The following is a 14,196-nucleotide window of genomic DNA, read 5'->3' as shown; positions in this document are numbered from 1 at the left end:
ACTGCTAACTTCTATTCATTGGTCAGGGTGTAGCTTAGAATTCCTTCTACAGGATTTGGTCAAGACCATGTTAAAAGCTGGAGAAGGCAATGGCACCCCACTCCAGTACTCTCGCCTGGAAAATCCCATGGGCAGAGGAGCCTGGTGGGCTGCAGTCCATGGGGTCGCTAAGAGTCGGACACGACTGAGCGACTTCACTTTCACTTTTCACTTTCATGCATTGGAGAAGGAAATGGCAACCCACTCCAGTGTTCGTGCCTGGAGAATCCCAGGGACGGGGAGCCTGGTGAGCTGCCGTCTATGGGGTCACATAGAGTCAGACATGACTGAAGTGACTTAGCAGCAGCAGCAGCATGTTAAAAGCCCTACTCTATATATACCAGGCACATGTCACACTGTAATATAATTTTCTATTTACTTATCCCCATCCCTTACTGTCATACAAGATTTCTAAAGATAGGGACTGTGAACCACACATTTGAAAATACCTAGAGCCTGAGAGTCTCTTGAACTGCAAGGAGATCAAACCACTCAATCCTAAAAGAAATCAACCCTGAATATTCATTGGAAGGATAGATGCCGAAGCTCCAATAATTTTGCCACATGATGCAAACAGCCAATTCATTAGAAAAGACCCTGATGCTGGGAAAGACTGAGGGCAGGAGGATAAGTGGGCGACAGAGTACAAAATGGTTAGATAGTATCACCGACTCAATGGATATGAATCTGAGCAACGTCTGGGACGTACTGAAGGACACAGAAGGCTGGCACACTGCAGTCCATGGGGTCACAGAGAATCAGAAATGACTTAGCAACTGAACAATAAAAAAGAGCCTGGCCCAAGGTTCAGCTCAATAACTAAGAGAGTATTTGTTGAACGTGGGTCACATCATGTTGTAGAGCCAAAGATATCGTGCCATTGCCAACATGAGCAGGAAGCAAGTGTGTGTCACTATTTTAGGATGAAACTAGGAAAAGACCCACAGAAAGAAGAAAGTGAGATAGGGGTAGGAGAGGGGAAGATAAGACAAAGCGAAGAAGAAAAAGAGAAGGGAGAAATCCAATCTGGAATGTGATTTATTCTGATTTTAAAATAACAACCAAGATTGAGCAAACTGAAATGTAACAGAGTGATGACTGATGTTCCACGAAGGGGCAGCACCCAGGAAGAAAACCCTAAAGAAAATAGGCTGGATGGTATGCTTCTTCCTGACCTTGTACAAGAGCACAGAGGGTGGGGGCACTCACTTCTCATTCAAGGTGCTAAACACCAGGTCTCAGTCTAAAAATTTCCCCCATAGTCAAAGGTTGAATGCACTTTCAAAATTGTCACACTGTTGTTTTGTTTTTTCTTTTTTTTTTTTTAAAGCAACATTTAAGTGAACTTTAGAACAGCAAAAGCTGTGAGAAGAAGAAACTGGAAACTGAAGGATAAATTCACAGAGAGGATGAAACCTTGAAATTGCTCCCCAAGCAGCAGCCGCTGGCAAGACAGGGGAAATAGAATAATTGAGAAATGCTAACCTTGGCGGTGAAGGATGTTGAAGTGAAAAGCTGTCAAAGTAGAGAACTGACAATTAAATCTCCAGACTTTCTTTTGCTCTTCTCATCTGTACTATGTTTCAGTTATATCCATTCAGATGTCTGAATGGTGTTAGAACCCTCTGCCCCCACACTGATGTTAAAAGTGTATTTCAATTATAAATAAGCAAGAAACTATTATGCTCCTAGAAAAATCACTTTACCATAAAAACAGAAAGCAGGTTTAACTAATATAAAGAAGATGGAAAGGGAATAAAGGTGGGAAAGACTTATAAACAAGAAGATAAAAAGCTGGAGCCTGGAACCCAATCACCTGGCCTCTCCTAGAGCTTAAGGCACTTATTTGTGGAAGTAAAGGTCATGTGTATGTGTGTGTTTAGGCACGCTTGGTCATTCAGTCGTTTCTGACTCTGCGACCCCATGGATTATAACCAGCCAGGCTCCTCTGTCCATGGGATTTCCCAGGCAAGAATACGGGAATGGGTTACCATTTCCTTCTTCAAGGGATCTTCCCAACCCAGTGATAGAAACTGAGTCTCCTGTGTCTACTGCATTCCAAGTAGATTCTTTTACTCCACTGAGCCATCAGGGGAGCCTTAATAATGGTCATATAAGGCAATGTATATTGGGTTGGCCACAAAGTTCATTTGAGTTTTTCCATGTTACAAAAACCCAAAGGAACTTTTGGGCCAGCTCAGTACAAAAGTCTTTTTATAGGATGTTTTTCTACACTGATCTAACATTCATATCAACCTTGTGTCAACAAATTACGATGGCATGAACTTTAACAGCCAAATCTAGTAAAGGGATTTAACCTTGAAATAGAATGCTCCAACTGATAAGTTCCTTCTGTCCTGATAGGGACCAGAATGGTATTTATAAAATGTAAATCAAATAATACCACACCCCGCTCTTTACTGAAAACCCTAGAAATTTACCTGCGTATTGAAATAAGAGTAAAAATCTAAATTTCTCACTGGAGAGAACGTTCAACATCATCTCCCTGCTTGACTTTTCTGACCTCAATTCACATCCATGTTCCCCTCCATCTTTACACTTCAGACACATTGGCCCTCCTGTCAGAGGAGGTAATCAGGAGGACATGACTGCTGGTTGATACTCAAGCTATACCCAGGCAGTCGGAGGGTCCTTCCCTGTCCTAGGAATGTATATTCTGCCCACCGTGCCCACAGGGAGAGCTACTCCAGGGATGTACCTTGAGAGGTGATGTGTGCTGCTAAGACCATCCAGACTGAATACATGACTGAACCCTAGTAAAGCCTCTTAAGATTTGCTGGGCAGCTGAGGAATGATTTCCCTCATCCAGCACCTAAGACAAGCCTCCAATGTAAGTTCCCTTGCTTGTTAAATGCTCCACTTACCAATCTCCCTTGTGCATCCCTCCTCACCCTCCACATATGGAGGCCAGTTTCAGATTTCACCCTGGAAACTTCAAGGGTGTAAACCAATCCCCTTGCAGCCAAATTCATTCTAGAACCCAAATTAAATGTTAGCTCTGCCTTGAAAGCTCTCCCTCTAGTCTTTGCATGGTCAGTTTCAGTTCATGGTCACCTCCACAGAGAACAACTCCTGAGCATCTTACCCTTCAGAGTCCAGAGACACCCACCCCACTCTCTCTTGTTCTTAATATCCTGTCATATAGATCTTCCTCATCTTAAAATGGGGCTACATCCAGATTAATTCAGTGTACATTGAAAATGCATTTGATACACTTAACCTACAAAACATCAGAGCTCAGACCAGCCTACCTTAAGCATGCTCAGAATACTTACATTAGCCTTTGCATGCATGCTAAGTCGCTTTGTGTCCAACTCTTCATGACCCGGTGGGCCGTGGCCCACCAGACTCCTCTGTCCATGGGATTCTCTAGGCAAGAATACCAGAGTGGGTTTCCATACTCTCCTCCAGGGAATTTTCCTGACCCAGGGATCGAAACCAAGTTTCTTAAGTCTCCTGCATTGTTAGGCAAGTTCTTTATCACTAGCACCACCTGGAAAGCCCAACATTAGCCTACAGTTGGGCAAACATAAAGCCTATTTTGGAGAAGGAAATGGCAACCCACTCCAGTATTCTTGCCTGGAGAATCCCATGGACAGAGGAGCCTGGCAGGCTACAGTCCATGGTGTCACAAGAGTTGGACATGACTTAGTGACTAAACCACCAAAGCCTATTTTACAATGAAGTATTGAATATCTCATAAATTTATTGGGTGCTATATTGAAAATGAAAAACAGAATGGTAGTATGGGTACAGAATGATTCTAAGTGAAGCAGCTATTTACTTTTGGGATCATATGGCTAACAGGAAGCTTCAATTCACCCATATTTTCCAGTATCAGGAGCAAGTATTGTACCACATATTGCCAGACAAGAAAAAAATTCAAAATTCAAAGTATAGTTTGAAAGTATAGTCAAATTCAAAGTTATATGAATGCAAACCATTTAAAGTTGGGGACCATCTGTATTTCCTCCATTTATTATAATCTGAAATTATTTTATTCACTTATTTACATATTTGAGGTATTTATTTTCTTCTTTCTCTCACTAAAATGTTATTTCTATAAGGACAAATCCTTTCCACTTTTTTTTTTTTTTTGCCCCACCACACAGCATGTAGAACTTCTCCAACCAGGGATTGAACCTGTGTCCCTGCATTGGAAGCACAGTGCTTTAACCACTGGACTGCCAGGGAAGTCCAAGTTCCTCTCTATTAATCACTGTGCCAGCACAAAGAATACCTCACAGAACATCAACATATGTTCAATGAAGGAATCTGTGCCTTGATTTTAGAATCAGAACAAATGAATCCTTTTTAATGGAGGTTTCATTACTTTTTTATTTTAAACAACTAAATGTCTGCTATACTCAGTGGCTAAGAATGTCAGTGGAAAGTACGGTGCACACGCTGGTGTGTGGAGAGATACAAAATGAAGTGAGGAGCATGGGAGATGAGAAAATGGAAACAGACTAAATCACTCTTTTAAGAAACATACTGAAAAGGGAAGTAAAGACAAAATGGTAGCGAGAGACTTGAACAGGTGATTGGAAAAAGCCAGAAGGAAGAGGTATGTTAAAAATACCAAAGTCAGGGTAGACTAAGTTTTTGTAAATATCTATGCTCTACAAAGACAAGTTATTATGACAATATTATTATTATCCTAAGTATTGTTATTACTTTTAATTTCCCTATTTTATATTGAAGCAAATGCATCTTCCAAAATTAATTATCCTTTGTTTTCTGATAGGTTATTACAATAACCCTACTAAATATGACATCTTGAGCCACAAATTTCACTATGTTGCTGGTTTTATCCAATAATAATGTCCAACTTGACTAGCATTTATGCTAGTCAAGAATATTGCTATTGCAATATTCTTTGAGGCAGGCAGACAGTGATATCAGTATTGAGATTAGATAAATATAGATGCATATTAAAGTATAAGGAATCCGTGTGTGTACATATTTTGTACATACAATATATAGTAGCAAATTTAAGAGATAATCATGTGACCCTACCAATAATCCTGTGGTATTGTATTATATTATCCAGAAGCTGAGGTGGTAATCTCTACTCATTTTTATTATTGGTATTCATTTGGATCCACTTTATACCACATATCCAATACCATGACATTATAGTATTTCACACCACACTTAACTGTGTATGTTATTTGAATTAGAATCTACCCACTGAATAGAATCTGTATTTCCCATTTTAAAATTATCAAAAGTTTATAGACTTACAGGACTTCCCTGGTGGTCCAGTGGTTAGCAATCCACCTTGCAGTGCAGGAAATGGGTTCAATTCCTGGTCAGGGAACTAAGATCCCACATGCCAAGGGGCAACTAAGCCTGTGTGCTGCAGCTGCTGAGCCTGAGCGCCACAGCTGGAGAGAAGCCCACACGTCCCAGTGGAAGATTCCATATGTCACAAGCAAGACCTTAAGTAGCCAAATGAATATCTAAAAAGTAAAGTTTATTTACTTTGCATTTTTATATGCCAGTCATAAGATTAGTCCAATTCACATTTTTTTTAGGTAACTTCAAAGCAAAGACTTTGGAATATAATCCTGGTTCTCACATTTTTCTAAATGGAAACAATAGCTATAAAATTCACTCAATACATCAGTGTTTCATGATGAATGTACCTTTTACATTCCATTCAGTTAAGAAGTCGACCCTGGAGATTTAGCCAAGAAAGCTCCACTGGTTGCTAAGGATTGCCTGGCAGCAAATATAAGCCTCTTTTAAGAACCACTGTTGCCTCCTTCCTTCACCCAAAATTTATACTTCCATTCATTTTCCTACAATACTGCAATTTTGGTGGGTATAGAAATCCAGGAGTGCTTTTGCTTGATGCCTAGTAATGTACAACCAAAGTGCTGATTTTACATAAGTGCCTTTGCCACCTACAGACCATAATGATAGGAAATAGAAATGTATTATCATTCAAATGATTTTTCCTGAAACATACAATATTCTAAGGCTCCAAGTGCTAATACCCAAAACAGACAAAAACACTATAGGCAAAATAAAGCAATCATTTATGAAAGACACCTGAAATGACGAGGGCTAAGCTAAACCACATTGCTGTGCATGTTATTACAACTGAATCACTTACCTTCCTTTTCAACCTATAAAATGGGAATGCCATCTATTTTTTCAAATAGGAATGTCATTAAAACTAATAAGAAATTGTGTGATGGCTTGAACTTAAAAGAAAGTTATGTGCTAAATCAGCAATACTACTATTTCTTCAAAGATCCTTCTTTCAGAGCATGGCTTGCAAGGCAGAACTGCTTACCTGAATATGATCCTAGCTCTGACATACAATAGGAAAATGCCTTTGTCGAGTGTACTTAACAACTATGAGCCTCAATGCCCACATACAGAATGCATAAATACTATTACATACTAGTAGGACTGTTGTAAGGAATAAATACAGTGTATATAAAGAATCTGACACAAAGCCAGAATAAAGTAGACACTCAAACTGTAGTGATTATTATACATTATTAATAACATCTAGGGCATAGCCACCTGGCTGGGAATTAGTGAGAAATAGTTTTTGAGCAACAAGTAAAAGAACTTACATGTTTTAATCATAGGTGAAAATGAATCTACTTTTAGGAATTTATCCTAAGTCTATAGAATTAAAGACAGGAATATGAAAAAGTCTTAAAAAAAAAAAGCAAGGCTAATTAATAGAGTCTTCAGATGGCTCTGCAAAATGAATACTGATACTGGGATATCAGAGAATAGACATCAAATTTATAAATGTACAGAATTCTAAGATCATTAGATACATTAGATCATTAGCTATCTCTAATGCCTGTAGAGATACCTGGAACACAGCATGCTAACTGAAGTTATTAATATTGCTACATATGTTTATAGTTTTAAACATACTGGTATCTATGGCCAACTAATCTATGACAAAGGAGACAAGAATATATGAAGAAAAAGAGTCTCCTCAATAAGTGGTTATGGAAAAAGTGCACAGCTTCATGAAAAAGAATGAAATTAGAACATCTCCTGGGCTTCCTTGGTGGTTCAGTAGTTAAAAATCCACCTTGCAATGCAAGTGACATGGGTTTGATCCCTGGTCCGGAAAGATCCCACATGCTGCAGAGCAATTAAGCCCATGCGCCACAACTACTGAGCCTCTCTCTAGAGCCCATGAGCCACAACTACTAAGCCTCTCTCTAGAGCCCATGAGCCACAACTGTTGAGCCCACATGCTGCAACTACTGAAGCCCACGTGCCTAGAGCCTGTGCTCCACAGCAAGAGAAGCCACCGCAGGGAGAAGCCTGCTCACTGCAACGAACAGTAGCTCCACTGGCCAAAATCAGAGACAGCCCACGTGGCATCGAAGACCCACCACAGCCAAAAATAAAACAAAATAAATAAATCTTAAAAAAAAGAGTCTGTTATGTTTTTTTTAAAAAAAACGAGAGAGAGAACATCTCTTCACATCATGTACAAATATAAACTCAAAATTGATTAAAGACCTAAATGCAAGACATGAAAGTTTAAAACTCCTAGAAAGAAAACATAGGCAGAACACTCTTTGACATAAACTGTAGAAACATTTTTGGGGGGATCTGAATGAAATAAAAGCAAAAATAAACAGATAGGATCTAATTAAACTTAAAAATTTTTCACAGCAAACCATCAACAATATGAACAGATAATCTACGGAATGGGAGGAAATATTTGCAAATGATATGACAGCTAAGGGGTTAGTATTCAAAACATATGAACAGCTTATACAACTCAATATCAAAAACAAAACAAACAACCCAATCAAAAATGATCAAAAGATCTGAATAGACGTTTTTTAGAGAAGACATACAGATGGCCAACAGGCACGTGAAAAGATCCTCACAATAACTTTCTGATGTAAGCTTTGTACATATTAATATTCTCAGATTACAGATCAAATCTGAAAGAACATTTGAAGACAAGTTGTAGATGGTAGAGGAGGGTCTTGAAACCAATTTTCTGCCCACTGGTTCAGTTCTCATTGCAAGTTAACAATACTCCAAATACTCTGTAATGGGCCCCAAAGTAGATGGTACATTTTAGACTTAAAAAAAGACTAAAAGCAAGTTCTAACTATCATTTATCTAGAAAATCACCAAAAGAAGATCACCATATTTCCATGACACTGGATAAAGGAAAGACTATTGTTTTTCATTACTGTGGTCTATGGGCTACAAAACAATCAATCTTTAAATGGTGTATCTTTTATTATTTATACTCACTGCATGATCTGGTGAAAGGTGAATTAAAACTTCAGAGTTAAGGGTCCAATATCTACCAGATATTAGTCTATTGAGATTAGACCTAATAAAATTGTTACACCAGAAGTGACAAATTTAGGATTATCAGATAAAATAAAGGATGCCAACTTAAAGTCACTTTTATATTTTTACAGGTTTACTGAGAAAAATAATATATTAGAATGCTGCAAATATTAGTGTATACAGTTTGATGCATTTGGCCATGTCAACACTCATGATACCATCATCATTATCAAGACACACAAATATCCATCACCTCCTAAGTTTCCTTGTGTTGTTTCCCTCTGTGTATAAGTCTGTTAAGGACAATGTTTAACATGAATTCTACCATCTAAACAAATTTCAAAGTGCACAATGCCACATTGTCAATTATACACACTATGCTGTACAGCAGATTTTCATAACTTATTCATGCTTTATAACTATAACTTTATACCTATTGAATAACTCCCCATCTTCTCCCACAACTTCTGGCAAACAACTTTCTGTTTTCTGCTTTTGTAAGTTTGACTGATGAGATACCTCACATGAGTGGAATTATGCAGTACTTGTCTTCTTGTGACTTATTTCACTTAGCATATTGTCTTTCAGATCCATCCATGTAATCACAAACAGCAGTATTTCCATCTTTCTTAAGGCTGAATAATATTTCCCTACATGAGTACACCAGGCTTCCCCGGTGACTCAGTGGTAAAGAACCTGTCCTCCAGTGCAGGAGGCATGGGTTTGACCCCTGCGTGGGGAAGATCCCCTGGAGAAGGAAATGGTAACCCACTCTAGTATTCTTGCCTGGGAAATCCCACGAACAAAGGAGTCTGGTGGGCTACAGTCCACGGGGTAGAAAAAAGAGTCGGACACAACTCAGCAACTAAACAACAGTGAGTATACCACATTTTCTATATCCATTCATTTGTCAGTAGTCATTTTGGTGGTTTTAATATCTCAGCTATTGTTAACAACACAGTAGTAAACTTGGGAGTGCAGATCTCTCTTCAAGATATTAAGTTCAATTGTACTTTAGAAATATACCAAGGAATGGGATTGCTAGATTCTTATGGTATTCCTATATGGAATAATTTTTTGGGTGGCATCACGAACTTAATGGACATGAGTATGAGCAAATTCTGGGAAACAGAGAAGGACAGGGAAGTTTGGCATGCTGCAGTCCATGGGGTCGTAAAGAGCTGGATGTGACTGAGCAACTGAACACGACAGTGATATTCCTATCTTTAATGTTTTAAGAAACCTGAAAAGTGTTTTCCACAGTGCTTTGTAGACATTCTCACCAACAGAGTGCAGAGGTTCCAATTTCTCCACAACCTCACTGACATTTGTTATCTTTTGGCTATTTGGTGATATCTCACCATGGTTTCGATTTGCATTTCCCTGATGATTAATGATATTGAGCATCTTTTTATGTACCCGTTAGCCACCTGTAAGTCTTCTTAGGAAAAATGTCTATATAACCCTCTGCCCATTTTAAAATCTATTTTGTTTTGCTGTTAGATTATAAAAAGTTCCTTATATTTCAGAAATAAATCCCTTATCAGATTTATCTAAAATTCACATTTAACTGCTGCTGCTGTTGCTAAGTCACTTCAGTCGTGTCCGACTCTGTGCAATCCCATAGATGGCAGCCCACCAGGCTCCCCCGTCCCTGGGATCCTCCAGGCAAGAACCCTGGAGTGGGTTGCCATTTCCTTCTCCAATGCGTGAAAGTGAAAAGTGAAAGTGAAGTCACTCAGTCATCTCTGACTCTTCTCAACTCCATGGACTGCAGCCCACCAGGCTCCTCCGTCCATGGGCTTTTCCAGGCAAGAGTACTGGACTGGGTTGCCATTCCCTTCTCCAATTAATTTAAATAAGACATTAACATTGACTTCTATGTGGAAACATGCTTGAAGAAAAAAAAAACATACTTAGAATATAGAGAATGGTAGAAAATAAAATAAATCTTCATATGTTTTCTGATTGTCTATTTTCTGCATATAGACTCAAGAAAAGATGTCTAAAAACTACTTCTTCAACTTGGCTTAAGTTCTTCTGACCAGTGTTTAAGATATGAATTGTATATTCCAGTTTAAAATGTAGCAAATTTAGTCTTATGGCAACTAAGGACATGAGGCTTGAAGTCATAATGGGATGTTGAGACTACTTTGTACCACCTGCTAGAGACATGCTATTTAATTTCATAAAGCCTTAGTTTCTGCTTATGTAATATGTAGATAATAACAATACCTACTGGAATGCTAAGTAAGTTAATTTATTTAAACTTCTAAGCACAGATTCTGACACATAGTAATTGATCTATAAATGCCAGCTGTGACACAATAATCATTTAAAATTCTTCTGTGATTAACTTCTTTTTTCAATACGGAAAAACCAGGTAACTGATCTCAGTATCTTTGCCACAAGGCACAAAGAAGACAACACTAAACACCTATCCTTCATTCTTACATGCCCTGTTGGGGTGTTTTACTCCTTTCAAAGTATAGTAGTTAAATCAATCAGATTTTAATTTAATCTCTCTTTCACTTCACAATATTAACCTTAAATAAAATTCTTTCTCTGCATTTCTGTTTTGTATTTAGTGCCCTACTCTTACGATTATTTATCATTCTTTTTAATTATGAAACACTGTTTCCACAATTCAAATCTGCTCTTCCCAAGGGAAAAAATTAGCAGAAGGCATTATGGTTATGTGCTTGTGGCACAGCAGTAAAGGATCCTCCTGCCAACACAAGAGACGTGGGTTTGATCCCTGGGTTGGGAAGATTCCTTGAGAAGGAAATGGCAATCCACTCTAATATACTTGTCTGGAAAATCCTGTGGACAGAGGAGCCTGGTGGGCTACAGTCCACGGGGTCACAAAAGAGTCAAGCAGGACTTCGTGAATGAACAACAATAAACAACATTATGATTACCTGGTATGGTCAAAGTGAGATTTCACACCGAACCACCCACAACAAGTAATATATGACATCAAACAATAAACCAGAAGCAAATTTGAGTATAACTGAGATAAAACTTAAAATGAAGTAGAGCTATTTAATTGGAAAGAAGCCTAGGCCGTACCATTTAATATAGAATATACGTGTACTATCAAATGATGGTGCATTGATGATATTTATAAAGGAGATAGCTAGATTATTAAAATCTAGACAACACAAATCTTATTTCATGCTCAATCTCCTCCTACAAAAACTTTAGGCAAATATGTCAACTAGAAAAATCTTGATTTACCTCCTCCCACCTTCTTACAGCAATGATTCTCTGTCAAAATATGGCTAGAAACAGGTGGTAGGAGACAGGCAGTATGTAGACAAGCCACAAAACATCCACTCCTGAGTGACAGAGATGGTGATGTTTCACAGCTGTTGGGTGGCATATAACTAAATAGAATAAGAAAACTCCCAATCATACTCACTCTTTGATAGATGCCAAAATCACAAACCTAGGATATAATTTTGTGATTCTGTATGGCAAAATCATCACCAGCTCTACATATAACATCTAAATTCCACATACAAGATTCATAACAAAATATTTTCTTCCCCTTTTAAGTAAACCTTTTATGATTATTAAAGGAAATATTTTGTAGTCGTAAAATCAGTTCTAAATATTTGTCCACTCAATTACCATTGAGACTAGGTAAGTACTTTTTTACTTTTGCTCTAGTTATCCTTGTTCTCTTAGGAAATGAGGCTGCAGGAGAAATTCACTCCACTTCGCAATTTCTCCTTCATGCTAACAAAGAAGCAAAAGAATGAGTGGCAATGATAAAAATAATTCATCTTCAACGGTTCTTTGTTAGGATAACTTTTGTAACTTAAGAATGACACATTCAGGCTTTTCTGTGGCTCAGCAGTAAAGAATCTGCCTGCCAATGCAGGAGATATGGGTTTGATCCCTGGGTTGGGAAGATCCCCTGGAGGAGGAAATGGCAACCTACTCTAGTATTCTTGCCTGGGAAATCCCATGGACAGAGGAGCCTGGAGGGCTACAGTCCATAGGATTTACATGACGGTTTACAATCCGTCAGACATGACTGATCAACTGAACACACACACACACAAGGACACTTTCTCATTGTAACTACAGCTACAGGTCTGAGGGCATCCAGTGTGGCCCATAGGCCATCACACATTGTCCACTAATAATATACATTCAGGAGAGAAACATGTCTTTACCAATAAACCACTGCAATATAGTCCCTCCCTCAGCATAGAACCTTCTCAGCAGTAAGTGACCTAAAAGGTTAAAGTTGTATTTCTGAAGGCCTCCTCACATATAACCATCTCCCAAAAGGTACTAATATTAACTCATTTCAACCTTACCTTCGAAAAGTATAAAAGCAAGCAAACCTTGGACAAGGCACTGAGAGCTGTGTTGAAACACATGCCATTCTATAGCCTCAAAAACAAACAAAAAACAATGGAAAGAAGTCCAAGAAGAGGTAATCAAGTTCAACAGAGTCCACACTCTGCTCTAAGAGTAATGGTTTGAGCAAAATGTTTGGACACCCATGTGTACCATCATTTAACTCCAAGCACAGCAGTGTTGCAATGCATGATTAAAAGAGATTGCAGTTCTGAGACGTGTACATTTTCACTACTTCACTGTACACACACTCCTTGTGTGTGTTCAATATTTGTACATAACTTCATAAATGTTAATGAAATCCTTTAGAGAGAAGGGTGGCACATGAGCAGATTTTAATATAGTAAAGTATTATACTTACTGTTCAGTTAATAACATAAGCAATTGAGAAGTTAGTTCATTAAGAGTTAAAGCAGCAACCACTATATGTTTAGACCTCATTGTCCTACTCCAGTATTCTTGCCTGGAGAATCCTGTGGACAGAGGAGCCTACCGTCCATGGGGTAGCAAAGAGTCACACACATACATACTGATTACTGGCTTCTTCCTTTCACAACAAGATTTCGGCTCCTTTTAAAATCTTACTTTTTTACCCTTTCCAATATCTGGAATTTCCTTTTCCGAATAAAATCACATAATATACAGTATTTCCATCTTTGCCACTAGCCATTTCTTTCCATCCCTATCATTTTCTTTACTGTGAACTTGGTTTCTTTGGTTGGAGGGCGGGTATGTTCCAGCAGTATGCAAATCACACAGCGAAGCAGCAGTCAAGCAGTTAAATGTGCACTCTTGAGACATTTCCCCAATGATTAGACTTATTAGATTCTGAAATTATAGCCCAAAGTGGTGGCAGAAGGGTGTTACCTGAATCTCTTTCAGAAAAAATCCCCAAAATAACACAGACTAGAAGGAAGTCCTACACTGGGGCCGGGGCAGGTAGGATTAGTCCAAGCTACTGATTGAGTCTCCCTGATGGCTCAATCAATAAAGAATACACCTGCAATGTAGGAGGCCCAGGTTAGATCCTTGGGTTGGTAACATGCCCGGGAGAAGGAAATGGCAACCCACTCCAGTATTCTTGCCTGGGAAATCCATAGACAGAGAAGCCTGGTGGGCTACAGTCTATGGGATTGCAAGAGCTGAACACAACTTAGCAACTAACCCATTACAGCCAGTCATTCCATATTTGTTGAAAACCTACTGACCTTATTTCCTCCCAATTTATATCCTCTTACTTCATTGTCGGGAACAATAATCCAAGACACAGCAGGTAGAATACTTTACAACAACTGTGCCAGATACCATGTCAGTTTAACAGCAATTTAACCAATAATCCCTGAGTTAACACTCTTCTTATGTGTGTGCTGTGCTTAGTCACTCAGTCATGTCCTATTCTTTGAGACTCCATGGACTGTAGCCCACCAGGCTCCTCTGTCCATGGGG

General features: G+C 38.7%; 1 protein-coding gene across 17 annotated transcripts in view; it reads right to left on the bottom strand.

Moving 5' to 3' along the window:
• The window catches only part of TAFA2 (TAFA chemokine like family member 2), a 563,996-nt gene that overhangs the window by 171,547 nt on the left and 378,253 nt on the right, over positions 1 to 14,196 (bottom strand). The window lies entirely within an intron of this gene.

This window comes from Bos grunniens, chromosome 5 (assembly GCF_055505025.1).
Source record: "Bos grunniens cultivar Pamir isolate PY7600 chromosome 5, Bosgru_T2T1.0, whole genome shotgun sequence".
Lineage (NCBI taxonomy): Eukaryota > Metazoa > Chordata > Mammalia > Artiodactyla > Bovidae > Bos > Bos grunniens.
Note: the sequence above shows the minus strand (reverse complement) of the source record. Positions and strands in the feature narration are given on the sequence as shown.